Here is an 18302-nt window from a genome sequence, read left to right as displayed (position 1 = left end):
ATCCCTGAGCACAGAGTCAGGAGTAAGCTTTGAGCTTTGCAAGGTGTGATTCCCAAAACCAAAAAAAAAATTTAAAGTAAAATAAATTAAATAAAGGGGGTGGAAAGAACATGGGTAAGGGGCTTGCTTTGCATGCAGTGGACCCAGATTTGATTCCTGATACACATATTGTCCCCCAAATTCTGCCAGGAATGACCCCTGAGCACAGTCAGGAGTAAGCCCCTGAACACAGCTGAGTGTAACTCAAAAAAACAAACAAACATACAAACAAACAAAGTAAAAGTAATCTCTACATAGCTTTTCTTTTGAAAAAGAAGATAGGACACTTTGAATAAATGGAAACAATTCACTCAGATAAGTCATTAGTCTGGTATTCTAACTATTCTAACTTTAATTTTATATATTTTTGTTTGTTTGTTTTTGTTTTTCGGGCCACACCCGTTTGATGCTTAGGGGTTGCTCCTGGCTAAGCGCTCAGAAATTGCCCCTGGCTTGGGGGGGGGGACCATATGGGACTCCAGGGGATCGAACTGTGGTCCTTCCTTGGCTAGCGCTTGCAAGGCAGACACCTTACCTCTAGCGCCACCTCACCGGCCCCTTAATTTTATATTTTATAGGTATTCAAAATAAAATATTTTTATCTTATGAATATTCGAACTATATTTTTCCCATTTTGCAAAATCAGTTGACCCAAAGTAGGAAAGCTAATAGTCAAGCTAATTAATTTAAGTTATATATTTTCTCATCCATTTCTGATTTATTCTTGGTCCAAAAGTTTCAATAAAATAAATTTTTGTGCTTATATGTTAGGCCCCAGGTACTCTTTTTATTGTGTATGTGTATTTGTGTTTTTGTGTGTATCCAAAGCTTATTGGTTAAAACACATAAACAAGACTTGACACAATTTTTTCTTATAATTTTCTTTCTGTCAATTACCTAAAAGAGGTTTAAAAGACAATTTTTGCCTCCTATTCCCTTTGTATTTTCCTTTTAGGAGAAACAGAAATGTTCTTTCTCACATTTTCATCTCAATTATTACTGAATGTTTATTTTTCATTTTTTTCCAAATTGCTTGAAAATACTGTAGGAAATAAAACAGACTTTTGGTAGAGCTTTATTTACAGTTTAAATAAGGAACTGATAAAAATGCATTAAAGTAAAATAAATAGATATTATTTTAGAGGACTGAAAATTCTAAGAGGATGAAATGAAATAGAGGAATAGAAAAGGGCAGGTCCAGAGTAGTATTAGAACATTAGGGTGGCAGGGAAGGCCCTATGGCAAAGATGATTATTGAGAGAAGCTATAGAAAAACAGAGAAGAAACCATAAGGATACCTAGAAGAACATCTGTTCTAGGCATAGGTAACAGTAAGTGCAAAGTTTTTGAGCAGGGAGGTGTGTACTGGCTTGTTTCAATGAGTTTGAAAGGAGTTGGAATTTTAGGCCATTGTAGGATTTTGAGCTAAGGAATGAGTTTTGTTTAGTTTTTAATTTATTTAATTATTTTATAAGGTGGTGTAGGGGCACCTCAAAGAGATATTTAGGAAGCCTAGAACCCCACCAATATTGCTCAGACTAATAATAGGTCTGTAGCTCAATGCATCAGTCCCAGAATGTGATGATGGTCTGGTCCTGTGTTGCTGGAGTTTATCCAGGTTGCCTTGGTGGTGTTTGGGGTTTTGAAGAGATGCTCTTGGTGATAGATCATACAATGCTGAAGATACAACGTTGGTAGGGTCTAGAGGGAGTACAGTGAGTAAGATCCTTGTCTTAAACATGACTGACTGGTTATATCCTCAGAACTACATTTAGGGCCTTGAACCCTGCCAGGAGTTTTCTCTGAACACAGAAACAAGGTAAGCTCTGAATACTAAAAACAATTTTCATTATTTATTTGATAACATATTTTGTTAAACATCTGCTACATGCTAGAAAATAGCACATAGATGCTCAAGAAGCAAATGAGATAATCTAGTAAATATATTATTTTCATCATTGATACTATTTTCTGTTTAATAATCTCAAAAGGCTAGAGCACATGATTAGTATTCAGTAAGCCTGGTTGATCCTCTGAACTACATGTGGGTCTCTGGACATGTTTAGGAATGACCCTTCTCACCCTCTTGCCCCTATAAACCGGGAACAAGCCAGGATTAGTTTCTGTACATCACTGGGTAAGGCCCCAAGACAATACCAAACAAAAGAGAGTTGCTTTTGTATATTGATCCTGGGATTTGAGAATCACTGTGTTTTCTCCTCCTCAGACTCAGAATAGACAAAGGTTTATAAAGTCCCTTTTCTTTCTATGTTCCATTAATTCCCCAAATTCCTCTTTTATCTGGTCTCATCAGAAGTTCCACTACTCTCTAACTAGCTGACCTTTTGGGGTACATACTCAATATTCAAGCTTCTGAGAAATTCCTCTGTTAATTCTAGGAAGAAATACCACCTATATCCCTTCAATTTTATTTCCTTGGATACCAGAGGCAGAAGAATCAAGCTCTTGGTCTCAACTGGTTTGGGGCCAGGCTTGGTGAAAGTATGGAATTTTCCTAAATTTTCCTAGCTTTGTTCAAGTCTTGCAGCCCTTATATCCTATCTCTGCCTTCCAAGCTCCTTGAGTTTCCACTTGGGCAGACTTGATTATCTCTTTCCTCTCTGAATCTCTTTCTCTCTCTACCTCCAGTTAGAATTTTTTATAGAAGAGAATTTTGAGCAAACAAATTCTCATGCCATCATTTCAAAGTACAGCGAACCACAACATTCCACCTTTGGGGTTACAGGCTCATAGGTTTATAATCAGAGCATTCTTTTTGTTGTTTGTTTTTAGAAATAGAAAGAAACTGAGAACTGTTCTCAGAAAATAACTGTCTCTATCTCTTTTGTTTTTCCAACCAGCATGAGTTTTGCTTAAAAGAAACCTTTAAAGAAACTTTAAAGAAACTGGAAACCCAGTGTTTAAAGTTTGGGTAGAAATCTGCTAGTAGGAAGGGTCACAATCTCTACCACTCTCTGACTTTTCAGTTTGGAGACTCAGGTTCTTTTGCAGAAATCTCAGGCAACTGCTTGATTTGCTGGTGGTGATGGTGTCCAGGAGCTTTATTTTGTACATTCTCTAGTTTTTAGGTAGAGGGTTTGGTGGGAATCTGACTCTGAAATTGAGATCCCTACTCAACTGACCTCCAGCTTCCACAAAGGAGTGGTGCTGGTATGGGGGGCCAGTCCCAGGCTTAATAACACTTTGCCTTAGTAAGTGTCATGAGGCCAAGTTTAATGCCTCTTGCTTAAGGATCCTTGAAAATATCCTAAGAGCTTGCACACAGGTGTGAAATTTCCTCTATGACAACATTACACTCTTAAAAATATTTTGTAAAAATAGAGACTTGTGAAAATGTTCTCCTTCCCAGAGACTGTCGTGAGAACACTTCCCTATGAGTTTGCAAAGATTCAAGACATTTCTCATTCTCACTTCAGCTTTTGACCAGCAAAATCCAGCTGAATTTCCCTTTTTTTAAATTTATTTAGAGAGCTGCAAAATTCCAGTAATGACTTAATTTTTTTCAGTTAACATAACCAACCCACGGTACAGCATATTAAATCATAAAGTACAAATCCAAGGAAGGCAATAGCTTTACAAAGTTACAAAACTTTGGCAAATCAATACAGTATGCTTTAATATAATAAAATCATTTTTATGTTTGGGTCATGTTTTATATACCACAGTGATAATTTTCACCCCGACGAGGTCATTTTCAGTACCAAATCAATCGGCTTTCAATAGTGATTTACGGAAGAGCAAATCTTAGATAAATGTTTTCAGACTAGACATTTTCTTCATTTACAGTGAGCTCCCATGAGATAGATCGATGCTTCCTGAGGCAGGAAAATGGGTGTGTGAAGAGGTAGCTAGGCCCTGTTTGGCTTGCTCCAAAGCTGGGGAGACTTCCCGGAAGTGGGCAGCCCATGCCAATTTTGCCTTGGGAGACATGGCATGCCAAGGCCAATCCTGGTTCGTACAGAAACTGCTACGTTTTTGCAGTAAACACTTGGGAATCCTCAAAATCTGGTGGTAATTTCAGCAACACTAATGGACCGTCCCTTTTGAGTTAGAAGCTCTGCACCACTTGGTATTGATCAGAAGTCACACTGACTTGGTTCAGCTTATTAGAAATTTCTTTTTTTTTTTAAACTAAAACATAGTTGTCTGTCTCAAAGAGCAAATAAATACATCGCCAATTTGCTGACACCTGGGGAAAAGGCTGCCATGGCCGAGTGTCATTTCTCTGCAAACGCTGCAGCCGCCATGGGTGTTCTAATGCTTCCTCTTGCCGAAGCTGCCAATTCTTCAGTCTCAGCATTTAATTTATGGATGACCCAATCCACTGCTTCACGACCTTTGCTGGCATTTGAGGAGATGGTGGACGCCATCAGGCCTTCGAGGTAGCTGCTGAGACTGACGCCCTTCACAGCGATGATGGCTTCTTGCGTGAAAATCGTTTTTTTCTGGGTGTTGAGGATGTGGTTTGTATGTCTTTCATCTACTGATACCATATTTGTAAATGAAATATTGGTGGATTTCAGCTCCATCGTTTTCTCAACAGGGTCAACTACAGAATGTTCTTGTACATATGTTTTGGTTTTCGCCAACAATAAGAGACTTGACGATGGCTGGCAGGCCCCACTCGGTGCTGAGCAGGTGCAGGCTGTGCAGCTTCCCTGAGGCATCCACATGCCTGCGCAGCACGCCCACGCCCACCACACTGGGGTTCATGGGGTTCGGGTACTTCTGCATGGCGGCCGTCGACAGTCTCCCATGGGTGGTCGAAGACGTGCTCCGAGGTCCAGATCTTCATGATGCAGCCCAGGAAGGCTGAATTTCCCTTTTGAATCAATTATCTCTGCCCTCAGAGGAGTCTATGCCCAGTTTTGTGGCTGTAATGGAAGAGAAGGACAATGTACATTGAACTAATGGTTGCATCATTCTCTCTCTCTCTCTCTCTCTCTCTCTCTCTCTCTCTCTCTCTCTGTGTGTGTGTTTGTGTGTAAAGGTTCCTGTTAGAAAAACTAGAATGTGTGTGGCCCAGATAATAGGATAGGTAGAAGACATGATGTAGGAAACTTAATTTAGTTCAGACTCTGATTTAAAAATAAAACCCATGTTTAATGGTGAGGAAAAAGGAGGGAGCAGTTGGAGAGATGCTTTGTTTTTCATTGCTGGTAATTAGATTTTCCCATTCTTTATGGAAGACTAAGGGGTAGGATAGAAAGCACTTCTTGGTGTGTGTGTGTGTGTGTGTGTGTGTGTGTGTGTGTGTGTGTGTGTGTGTGTGTGATTAGTTTATGCTTTTGCTTTCTTCCTTCTTAGCCTTCTGAAATGTACTTGGCATTATTAGCATATAGAGATACAAAACTAAACTACCCAGCATGATGCTTGTTACCTGAGGAGGATCCATATTCTGGTTTAGTTACTTACTATCAGAGTTGCCTCAGGCAAATCCCTCCTTTTCTTGCCTTGCATAGGCAGTCTGGTCCAGCTCCTGGTCCCACTACTCTGCCAATTAAGCACGAGGTAGACAGCTCAATGTTTGGATCTGGTGATGGTGATACATTAGTGCTCTGGCCCAGAGGGTCGAGAATCACCAGGCTCCCCTGTGATGGCAAGGCCAAGACTTCAAACTCAGGGTTATGCACAGCATAACAGTGATCTATCTCACTGGTCCTTGTACAAATCTTTGACTCCCTACGTTTCTGTTATTTCTGTTGTAAAACTCAAAGGTTACTTATAATTAAACACTAAATAAAGGAGAAAATATATGCAATTACCACCACAGAGTGCCTGGGAGATAGTCGGGACTAAAAAAAAAAAAGAGTGTCTATTATGATTCCTTAAAGATTATTAGGCTCACCTCTTCGCTTTCTGTGAGAGATTCCCTAAAGGTTTTGGTGTCCAGCTCTTAAACATTCATTTTGCCTAAATCTTGCAAACATTCCCTTCCTGCAATTTGTAAGCCAAGAATTGCTCAATCCCAGAGACCTAATGTCAAAAGTCCTTCTAGACCCTAACTTCTGCCCTTTAACTATCCTCTCCAAGTTCACTCTTTACTAAATGGACTTCTCAGTGACTCTTCTTCTCATCTTGCCTTTTCAATTCCCCTCCCATGTCTTCTCTCTAACACCATGTCCTTCTTTTGATATCACTCCTGTACACTTTAGCCAAATGTGCACTGTCACAATCTCACTGGGATATTATTCTTGTCCATTTAAAAGGTCATGGCCTTCAGTAACTCCAGTTCAATTACTCAGGGTTTCTTCTCAGAAGTACAGCCTTTGATTTGCCTGCTGCTACTAGAGAAATCAATTATTGAAAACCTTGTGCTCAGCTCCTTCAGCTTGTATATACCCTGTCTTCCTCATTTCTGTTTCTGTTTGAAACACATCTCTCATTGCTTTCATTTTTCCTTTGTTCTTGTTATAACTGTGCCAGCACAAAACCTTTAAGCTATCACTTCAGTTTAGTTCTTCAAAAATCATTTACCACAATTCTAATGTCATTTCCTATTATCCAGCTTGTTGTAAAAATATAAAATATAAGGTCCTAGGTTGGGGTGAGGTCTTTCTCAGCACTGCACAGCACATGTAAGCCCTTGGGCCCACGGGTCTGAAGGCGTAAGATAACAGCAAATAAATAATTTCACAGGCAGTCAGCTGAGTTTCATTGGAGTCAGCTCAGTTTATTCCAATGACCTATCTGCCATGTGCAGACTTTGGGCCAAGTCTGAATTCTCTCTCTCCCCTCTCCCCTCTCCCCTCACTCCTCTCTCTCCCTTCTTTCTCCCTCCCCCCCCCCCCAGGCAACACCTATATTCCAAACTGTGGGTGGGTCCGACCACCCAGGTGTTATTAAGCATATGGATTGGGAAAGGGTAACATTTCCACCCTTTGTCTCAAAAACAAAACAAAAAAATGAGATAAGTTTACAAAGCTTTTGATTTCCTGTTCTCCCCCAAAGGCAGAAACTCTATAACCCAAAGCGACAGTTTAAAGTGTACACAATTGCTTTTAAAGTATCAGCCTATTCCATATCTTATACATATTACAACATTTTTATCTGACTTTTCTGAGCATAAAATTAAAACTTTTCTGCAGATACACTTGTAGTTTGGAAATTCTTAGCACTACTACACCAAGCACTGTTATATAAGTCTAGAACATCCTAATTCCTTTCCATAAACTTCTCTAAGCAAAATTATAAGAACATTTCTACAGATAATACCATTTGAAAACAGGCTGATAAGATACACAATAAAATATCATAGCAATTGGGAAATATTAACTAGCAAGACAATGATTGATGCAAATGGAGTGAAGAGATAAACCTGAAACAAAGTTAAGATGCAGGCAGTCCTTAAAAACAGTTTTGCTTAGTTGAGCTTAGCTGGGCTTCTCATTTTATTTAATCTTCTTTTTCTTCATCCTCATGACATTCAGACACTGGAGCCGGAATCTGTTTTTTTTTTTTTTTCCCTCCAATCAGTGGCCTCTATAAATTTCTGCAGATTTGGAGGCTGAGATCCTAAGAAAAGGCACCTTTGATAGGAGAAAGGTCAGAGTCCTAGGCCTGGGGGGGGGGGGGTGCGCTCCAAATTTTCAACACTCCTCCCTTCACTGCCAGTTCTCTTGCCTGAAGGAATCTCTGCCATGTTCAAATCAGGTGCCGCATGGTCCAACATTTTTCTGGGCTCTATTTTCACTCCAGCTCAAGAAAGCCAAGATTAACCACAGAGCCAAGGTACTCACCATTCCTGAGGTTTTTTTGGGTTCTCAAGTCGTTTGTTCCTGTATAGGCCACCAGTTGTAAAAATATAAAATATAGAGTCCTACTGATCCAGGAAAACATTCAATTTCACTTGTCTATATGATTTTATAGGTAATTTTAGATTCTTTATCCTTTCAGTTTCTTTTGAACCTAGAGAAATAAAGAATTAAAACATTTTTTAAAAAATATAGTAATTTAGGCAACATGGTTAGAATCATGTCACAGTTTTGATGTACAAAGGTTCCTTTACCATTATCAATGTGCTTAAGACTTTGCTCTTCCAAACTGCTCCTCCTTAATAATCTTTTTATTTATTTATTTTGGTTTTTGGGTTACACCCGGCAGCACTCAGGGGTTCCTCCTGGCTCTACACTCAGAAATTACTCCTGGCAGGCTCAGGAGACCATATGGGATGCATGAAAGGCAAGCGCCTTACCTCCATGCTATCTTTCCGGCCCCTAATAATATTAATAATCTCAATTTTGTAATCAAAGGCCAAGGATCTGTGATGACAAATACTGTCTATTCCCTTTTTTTTATGCCCTTGTTTTGTCTTTATCTGTATCACATCTGCTATTTGTCCTCCTTCTAACTTGCTTTGCTTAACATGATGCCCTCCACTTTCATCAAAGTTGTAGCAAACTGCAAGATTTCATCTTTTCACATAACTGAGTATTGTTCCATTGTGTATATAACATAATTTGTTCTTGTTGTTCGAGGTCACTCCTGGGTGTGGTCAGGGGACGATATGTGGTGCTTGTGTTGACTGATGTAAGTCCAGTGACTTACTTGCTGTATTATCTTTCTAACCATACAAATTATTTATCTACTTATCTGTCCTTGCACATTTGGGTTCTTTCCAAAGAATTACCTCCACTGTTTTGTTTTGTCTCTCTCTCTCTCTCTCTCTCTCTCTCTCTCTCTCTCTCTCTCTTTACTGGCCCTTCCTCATTAATTCTCAAATATGCTTAGGTGATCTAACTCTGGCTTCAACTCTTCTAGCCACCACCTAGTTTTCTCCTTACTTAACTGCTAACTTTCTTGATTTGGTTGTGTCTCTTCATCATTTTACTTTCTCATTTATCATTTAAACTGTTACTAAAAGTGTACTTTTGCTGCCACAGCTATACTGAAGTTCTTTTGAGGTCACCAGGGATCTTCAAAATAACAAAGTCAATAGATTATGTTCTCAACAATCTTAACTCCTCTCTCTCTCTCTCTCTCTCTCTCTCTCTTTCTCTTTCTCTCTCTATTATTGTTATCTTCTTAAAATGATTTATCCTTTCACTTCCATATGAAATTGTATATTTTAGTCTTCCAACAATATCTCTGAGAATTCTTGGTTTCCAAATGGTTTCTCTTCCCATTTTTTTTTTTTTTTTTTGGTTTTTGGGCCACTCCTGGCGGTGCTCAGGGGTTACTCCTGGCTATCTGCTCAGAAATAGCTCCTGGCAGTCATGGGGGACCATATGGGACACTGGGATTCAAACCAACCACCTTTGGTCCTGGATCGGCTGCTTGCAAGGCAAATACCGCTGTGCCATCTCTCCGGGCCCTCTCTTCCCATATTTTAAAATTTAAATTTATTATTTTTTTAGGTTTTATGCCACACCTGGCAGTGGTTATTCCTGACTCTGTGCTCATGGGTTGAACTTAGCAGTATTTGAGGGAACATGTAGTGTTGGGGATTGAATCATGGTTTAATGCATACAAACCAAATTCTTTAACACCTGTACCGACACTTTGGCCTTCTTCCCATTTTTAAGTACAGGTTATAGGGGGCAAGTATGTGTGAGTTGGCATGTGTGAGTCCATGTATTTGATACCTGCTAAGAGACATACATCCCCCAATCTGTCAAGCCCAAAACCATTGGTTTGTAGCACTGGTACTCCTTAATACTGCTGATCCAAGTATGAGAATTCTTAGCATTATTTCACTGGGCAGAGAATAAAGAGGCATAGCCCCCATTTCTTCCAGTCTTTTTAAAGAGATCAAAAATTAAATATAGGCCAAGCTCCTCAACTTCTGTGAGTAGCTTCTTTCTCTTCATTTTCTATATTTTCTCTTTGGATGATATCTGTCATGCCCATGGTGTCAAATTGGACATATAGGTTGACAATTTTTAAATTCCTAACTTTTCCAATCCCTTTTCTAAATGTTATTCATCCAGTTCATAGCTAAATGGCAGTTTGAAGACACCCAAATTTAGCAAATCTCATCTGTCCCTCTCTAAGCTGACTATCCTAGCCAATTATACACACTTTCAGTAATTTCATAGTGAAATAAATTAAGCTTTTTTTTTTTGGAATTCTCTTCCCTTTTATCCTTTCTCCCCTTACAAGTAAATAATACTTTGCAAAAATCACCGGTTAATATTATAAGAAATTTTCTATCTAGCTGGGACTTTCCAAAAATTCTAATAACCCCCAAATATAAAATCATGTTGAAGTTTCATGCAATACCCCCCTCATATATTTCCATTCAATCTGAGCTGCCATAGTCAGATAGGCATAAAGCTCAAGGTCTTCTTTGATTCCTTACATCTGTAGGCAGACAATTTTTTGTATTTTCTGTACTTTTACACTGACCCCACCACCAGACTGTCAGCTTCCTACCACCAATGACCCATAGATTCCATCCTTTGGTAAATTCAGTTCTGTAGAACAATTCTTAGATTCTGTGTTATTCACTATTTGTTTTTTTGCCTTATTACATTTCTTTAGATCCCATACATAAAAGAAATCATTCTGTATCTATTGGTCTCCTTCTCACTAGTTTTTCTCAGCATTTCGATAGTCTTTAGGTCCAATCACAAAGTGGCAATTCACATGAATTAGTATTTTCCTAAAGTAGTACTTCATTGTCTATATGCCAGTTTCTTTATCCAAGCAGTTGTTCTTCATCACTTGGGTTATTTTAATATTTTAGCTATTGTGAATAGCAATGAACATAAGGATAAAAAAGATCATATTGAAACCTTGACTCTAGAGGCATTTTGTTATTGTTGTTTGTTTGGGGGCCACACCAGCAAAGTTCAGGGATTAATCCTGACTCTGTGCTCAAAAATCACTCCTGGCAGACTTGGGGAACCATAAGGGATGCCAGGATCGAAGTTTGGTCTGCTGTGCATACTGCAAACTCTCTACCCTCTCTGCTGTCCATTGGGCCCACAGAGACATTTTCAATGATAGGATACAAATGGCTAATCAAATAGCAGTAAAAATTTAATAGTGGTTTTATATCAAATTAAAACACTTCTGCACTACAAAAAAAAGTGACCAGAATAAAAAATAACTGACTAGGAGACAGTATTTGCACACTAAACACTTATAAAATAACAATCACAACAACAAAAAGTAAACAGCCCTATCATAAAATAGGGAGGTGAACAGAAACTTCTTCAAAGAAAACATAAAGATGACCATTAGTTATATAAGAAGGAATTCCTCATTATTAAGGAAATAAAAACCAAAACAACAGTCAGCTACCATCACACACTAGTGAAATTGGCACATATCCAAAAAATAGAAACAAACAGTGCTGGTGGGTAGGTGAGGTTAGGAAAAAAACCTCATCCGTTGTGGATGAGAATATGAACGAGTTCAGCTTTTTTGACAAACATTATAAACACCTTTCCTATAAGAAACCAATTAGGAATTGAGCTCCCATACAAGGGCTCGAAAATACTCCTTGAAAAAGAATCCTCTTAATCACTAGGTTGCCCCCTACATAAAGAAACAAAGAGTCAAAATTTGCCTTCTTACTCATCGTATGTAGCAGCAAAGAAGTATATTGGGGGAGAATTTTCAAAACAATTGTAGAAATGTTTGGAATACAGTTTTTCTGATAATATTCAAAGTTATTTACTAGAGATATCTAATTGCATAATAGTGTTTTGTTTTGCTCCAAATTAGGGGGGAAAAAAAGGCGAACAAAACAACCTGGTTTGTGGCCAGTAGAGGGAGCACTACTACTTTACTCAGCGAAGCTTTCACCAAGGCAACGACTATGTTTAACATAGTCCACGTCCTAGCAACCAGGAAGAGAAAAACACAATAATATCATCGATAAATTGGCTCCCTCGTGTTCTCGATTTTAAAGGAGCCTTTATCGCTGGTGTCATTTCGATAGTGGTTTTGGGAAAGTTCTCGTCCGCTGTTCTCCTCTTGTCTTTCACTCACACTCCAATTAGCAGTGTTTATTTTAATCTAAGAAATTGTTTTAAATGGGTTGCAGAGGCTTATGTTCCAGTACCTAGGTTTTGCCAATGTGATGTCGAAGCGAAGCACTGATTTCTCATTGAAATTACTGGTAAATGATCAATTCAGTGAGAACAATCAATCAAAATAGATTTCTGTCTAAAATGTCTTTTTGTTGGAGTGGATTGATTCAAGGAGGACTAAACAGGCATGTCGAGTCCTTAGACTGAGCTGGAGTGAACTCTTATTATACAGAGGCCATAGTTATGCCAAAAGAGTCAGATGTCAGGCTAGAATCTGATTCTAGTGTCTAAGGGTGAACACACAAATATTATATTTAACAATTTGCAAAATTTCACTTAATTTTTTTTCACGAATCCCCTTATCATCATGTATTTTCATAAACAGGAAATTATACAATGGATTAAAAACATGTTGGAAGACAGAAAATTTCTATGTAATAATTTATGCGAAACATTCTATTTGATTCTCATATGTGTCACATATATTTTAAAGAATTCAAAATAGATCTACCATATGATCCAGCAATTCTACTCCTTAGCATCTACCCCAAGCATATTAAAACTTTGATTAAAACATTGATTAAAAAAGAATAGGTTATTAAGGTTTATTTATCCCATGTGTACAGATTTACATGTTGATATAGTTAGATAAATAAACTTATATCTATACTTTATCTCCTTATTTATCTACCTAAAATATTTAAATAGATGAAGACTATTCTTTCTGAAAAAATTATACTATTTATGATGGTTATTCTATACACTCACTGAGAATAATAATGGTTTCAAGCAGAAATAAAGAATTCAGGAGTCTGTTGAAAATCAATCACTTTTCAAATTTCTTATTTGGTGAGGAGATATTTGATTTTCTTTTTCTTCTTTTATTCATTTCCCCTGTCTCTTTCCTGTCTTCCTGTTGATTTCGTTACCGCACATGCCTTGCTGTTGCACTGACACATTTTTAGCTGTGTTGCTCACTGGGGAATCACGCATGAGATCATGGTACTTGTGCACTTGGTGTGATTATTTACAAGGTTTACTTCATTTAGTTGTGGAACTTGCATATGTACTCAACAGGAATCTTTAATTGGAGCATATAATTCTGCAATTATAGAATCAACGTCCTTTCATCTGCTTGCTGAGGGACCCTATGGGACTCACACACATACTTCCCAGGGTCCATGCTTTCTGATGGTGGCACTCCAACATCTTTTCATTTGTGTTCACCAGGCATCATACACCTTTGTGATGCTTATGCACATCTGATTGTGGTATCACTGAACATTGTTTGAGACACTTGAGATCATAGTAGAGCTTTGAGGCTTAGAGAGCAGAGCTGGCAGGATTGCTCTCATCGCATGCTGTGACAATGGAATCTGAACACATGATCATGACTTTCAAGGCAGACATTTTTTTTTTTATTTTGGGACACACCCGGCAGTGCTCAGGGGTTACTCTTGGATCTACGTTGAGAAATCGCTCCTGGCAGGCTTGGGGGACTATATGGGATGCTGGGATTCAAACCATCGTCCTTCTGCATGCAAGGCAAACGCTCTACCTCCATGCTATCTCTCTGGCCTCAAGGCAGACATTCTAAACCACTGCACCTTTCCTCTTGGTGACTACATTTCTATCTCTTATTTTCCATAGATATTTTTTAAGCTGATGATTAGAAATAATGCTTTAATTTAAGCTTCTAATGCACCTAAATCTTACCTTATAATGTGTGTCATTAAACACTTTGCCAATTCATTTTTGCCTTGTTTCATTTGTATCTTGAATAGAAGCAGAGAATCAAAGTATTATTGTACATATTATAAGATCAGGATATGATAGAAATATGGTTCTTATAAAAAGTATGCATTTTTTTTTTGTTTTTTGGGCCACACCCGGTAACGCTCAGGGGTTACTCCTGGCTATGCGCTCAGAAGTTGCTCCTGGCTTGGGGGACCATATGGGACACCGGGGAATCGAACCGCGGTCCGTCCAAGGCTAGCGCTGGCAAGGCAGGCACCTTACCTTTAGCGCCACCACCCGGCCCAAAAGTATGCATTTTTCATGGGGCAGGAGCTGTAGTGCAAGCCATAAGGTGCCTTGAGTGTGTTAGCCTAGGACGACTCGGTTCAATCCCCCAGTGTCCCATATGGTCCCTCCAAGCCAGGAGTGATTTCTGGGTGCATAGTCAGGAGTAGCCCCTGAGCATCATCAGGTGTGGCCCAAAAAACAAAAAACAAAACAAAACAAAAAAGTATGCATTTTTCTGAATTTTAGAAATGACTGATTTTTTAAAAACAAATATTTTTTCTAAACTAGTAGACTAATAACCTAACATGTGACAATAGGATTATTTTTCCCATTTGAAACTTAATTTAAACACTGTGGCTTACAAAATTTTTCATAACATAGTCATTTCAGGTATTCAATATTCTAACATCAATCCCACTATCAGTGCCCCAAATTTATCCACTCACCCACCAGTCTGCCCCTGTTATCGCAAGCACAAAATAATTTCCTTCATAATGTTTATTACAACATATATCTTATAATGGTGACTGAAGTTATTGTCCATGGCCTTGCTGAGCTGTTAGTGCTGGTCCTGCCTTCTGTGCTATTAGCTGTTTTCGCTAATTGAGTTTAGTGTACTCTACACAACTTTCCCATCTAATTTTCTGTGCACCTAATGGACTGTCAGTACTGTGAACTTGGGAGATATCATAGGACCACATAGTCCCATGCTGTATCAGTAGTTTAATTAACCGCCATGATGTGTCTTGAGTCTACCATGTTCAGCACACTGTGGCTTCTCTATGAAATGGGTCATGGTGCCCGATCTGTTTAAATTTGAGCAGATGGGTTTGGGTGGATGAAATGCTGGGCCCTCCAAGAGGTCAGAGACTTTCCAAGAGCCCTTTCCATCCTAAGAGGGCTCCAGTAATTTGGACCTGGAGACAGAGGGTCTCCCAGGTTTGGGGCAGTAGAGGTGGCTTCTCTCTTAGGATTTTTTTTCTTAATGATAAAATTTTTTTAAATGAAGAAATGGGATAGCTTTCATTTTTCTGATATATATTCTATTATAAAGTGCAATTTGATTTATTTGATCTGTGGTTAATTCAGAGGTTAAGAGCAAAGTGTTAATTAAGTCAAAGTAATAAATGTAATTCCTTAGAGGCTCAGGTTTGCTTATTATTATGCCCACAGACACATGCCTACACCTAATTAATCAGTCATCCTACAAGTTATTAATGTTGTACAAACCTGAGATCAGATAATTATATGCTATCTAAGTGAGGGAAATCTCCATTTATAAGAGGTGAGCAACACAAAGCCTTGACCTTACATGCAAGTCTTTTCAAGTATCATCATGGGAGAGAGAACTCAGTTGATAACTACAGTTTATATATGTAGTGCTGAGAAATGGTATAAGCTTAAGAATGTCAGTATTTTATTTATTATTTTTCGTTGTGTTTTGGGGTCATACCCTGCGGCACTCAAGGGTTACTCCTGGCTCTGTCTTCAGAAGTCACTCCTGGCAGTCTCGGGGGACCATATGGGATGACAGTATTTGAACTAGGATCCTTCCTGTGTTGGCTGTGTGCAAGACAAATTCTTACGCTGTGCTATCGCCCCTTCCAATGTTATGTATTTTAGATAAAGTTCTAGGAAGATGAATATATGATTATTTTATATCATCTGGGAAAGAGGTGAAGTGCTTCTTCTAGCAAAAAGTATCCTTGTTTGGGAACTAGCCATACTATATTTAAATATCAACTTCTCCATTTGCCATCTTAGAGCACTTAAAGAAGTTATTTAGTATGTTCCAGCCTGAATTTCTATTAGGGAATAGGAGAAAAGGATACTTACTTCCAAGTTTTGATTGGGGTCAGAAGAAAGAATGAGAAGTACCAGGGTTGGGGGTTTAATGCAGAATAAGTAATCAATAAAATCAATAACTAATCAATCAACCAATAAGTAATAAATAGTAATCAATAAATAAAAGTATTCACTCTTTTTATTCTCTTCATTACTGTAACTCCCATTGAAGAGCTATTGTAAGAATCAATGACTATTAAATAAGGATCACTCTTTCTTGAAGTAAACTTTTATATATATTTAAATTTTTTTTTTTTTGGTTTTTGGGTCACACCCAGCAGCAATCAGGGGTTACTCCTGGTTCTATGCTCAGACATTGCTCCTGGCATGCTCTGGGGACCATATTGGATGCCAGGATTTGGACCACCATCCTTCTGCGTCTAAGGCAATCGCCTTACTGCTGTGCTATCTCTCCGGCCCCTATATTTGAATTTTTATTCTTGTAAAATTTTATTCTCTTACTTGGAGAAAAAGATGCTAAGAAAAACCTGTGGGTCCAGATAAATAGTACAGGGGTCAAGACATTTGCTTTATGTGCAGCTGACAATGCTTTGATTTCAACACCACATATATTCTCCTGAGCACAAAGCTAAGAGGAAGCCCTGATTAGTCTGGTGTGGCTCAGTGTTTCTCCTCCACATTAATAAAGAAAACAACAAATGTGTGTGATTTTTTATTCATTAATTAAAAAATCACTTGGAAATTTATTGCATTGTAAATATAAAATACTGAGATAGACAGCAAAATATCTTTTTTTATTTTGGAATTTTTGGGGGGTTCCACACCCGGCGATGCTCAGGGGTCACTCCTGAGCTCTGTGTTCAGAAATCGCTCTCTGAAGGCATGGGGGACCATAGGAGATGCCAGGATTTGAATCACCTTCCATCCTGGATCGGCTGCATGCAAGGCAAACACCCTATAGCTGTGCTATCTCTCTGACCTCAGACAGCAAAAATATCTTTATGAGACTTTCCTGACTAGGTAAGATTGAGTAAACTATGCAGGCTAATGTTTCTCCTAGTGCAACAGCTAAGATAATGTGGATGAATTAGAAATTGTGTTATAAAGACATCAAGTGCTGGAAGCAACGAGATTGCAAACTGAAGTAGAATCCTTTCCAAGTGAATTGATGCTATCTAATATTTTCTCCTTTGGGCAATCTCAAGTGGATTGAGGAGTTAATTAAGGCAGAGAAACTACAAGGATACAGAAGAACTAAGACAATTGTTCTTAAACAGCATTTCTAAGAACTGTTAGAAATGTGAGGATGATTTGGGACACCGATGGTATAAATAAAGGAATGACAGAGCTAAATATCCAATCACACCATCAACAACAATAAAATCATAAGACCCAAACTGCCTGTCAAGATGGCAGCCTAGGGTGGGTTTGGGAGTTATGAAAGAGAATCTGGTCAAAGGAGGTTGGCATTGGTAATAGAATTGGTGCTGGAACATTTTATATCTGAACCCCATCTATGGCTAGCTTTGTAAATCATGGTGCTTTAATTTACAAAGAAAGGAATAGGAAAAAAAAAAGAAAACAAAATGAGGAATGGATTAGTAGGACAAGGAAACACAGTGTGAGAACCTTACAACACATTTGCTGCTCAAGAGGCTACAGAGTTCCTGTGAATACTTCTAAAAGATTAGATGAATTTTACCTTCCATAGCTGTGCAATCCAGAAGGCCTTCTGTAGAGGGCCTTACTTCAAAATACCTCAAGCATTTTCTTAAAATATTTTGAAGATTTTGAGGTTATGTACAAAGGACATTAAGTAGCTGGACTGGAATCTATAAAGGTAGGCTAGATCTCTTGCAGTATTGCAGGTTTTTGAGATTGAAGATGTGTAGGTACCCAGGAGGGCCTTATCCTCAGATTAAGGCAGATCAGATGTTAGTAAAACTTCAATTTATACCTAAGACACCAATTTCATTAACCACCCTCTTGCCCTTACTATCTTATAGAGGAAAGGGGGAAGATTTTGCGAGGGTGGGGGTGGGGCGGACATACCATTTGGGGATGAAAAGATAACTCTAAGGACTAGAGCCATGCAGGCGCCCAAGGTTCAATCCTTTGGCACTTCAAGATTCTCTAAGCAATTACTGGGATTACTAGGAGCAATCTCTGATCATGAAGCCCAGAGAAGCCCCTAAACATGACTAGCTGTTATCCCCAACAAACAAAACATTAAAAATCATAACATTTGAGATAATCGTACTATTATCATCTAACAACTTGCATATAATAATAAGTTAGTAAACATGAGCTAATGCAATAAAATGCAGCTAATGTAAAGGGGAAAAGACAGATATTAGGAGTTGGCCCAGTGATTTAGATAGTAAAATAAGCAATTAATAGCTGTCATAGAACTGAAGCATAAAGAAAAAG

At 38.4% G+C, this 18302-nt stretch overlaps 1 pseudogene; it reads right to left on the bottom strand.

The window, feature by feature from the left end:
* Nucleotides 1–3539: 3539 nt before the first annotated feature.
* On the bottom strand, nucleotides 3540–4866 carry LOC126005948 (PRELI domain containing protein 3B-like; annotated as a pseudogene).
* Between the last annotated feature and the right edge of the window lie 13436 nt (nucleotides 4867–18302).

Source organism: Suncus etruscus, chromosome 4, assembly GCF_024139225.1.
Source record: "Suncus etruscus isolate mSunEtr1 chromosome 4, mSunEtr1.pri.cur, whole genome shotgun sequence".
Taxonomy (NCBI): domain Eukaryota; kingdom Metazoa; phylum Chordata; class Mammalia; order Eulipotyphla; family Soricidae; genus Suncus; species Suncus etruscus.
Note: the sequence above shows the minus strand (reverse complement) of the source record. Positions and strands in the feature narration are given on the sequence as shown.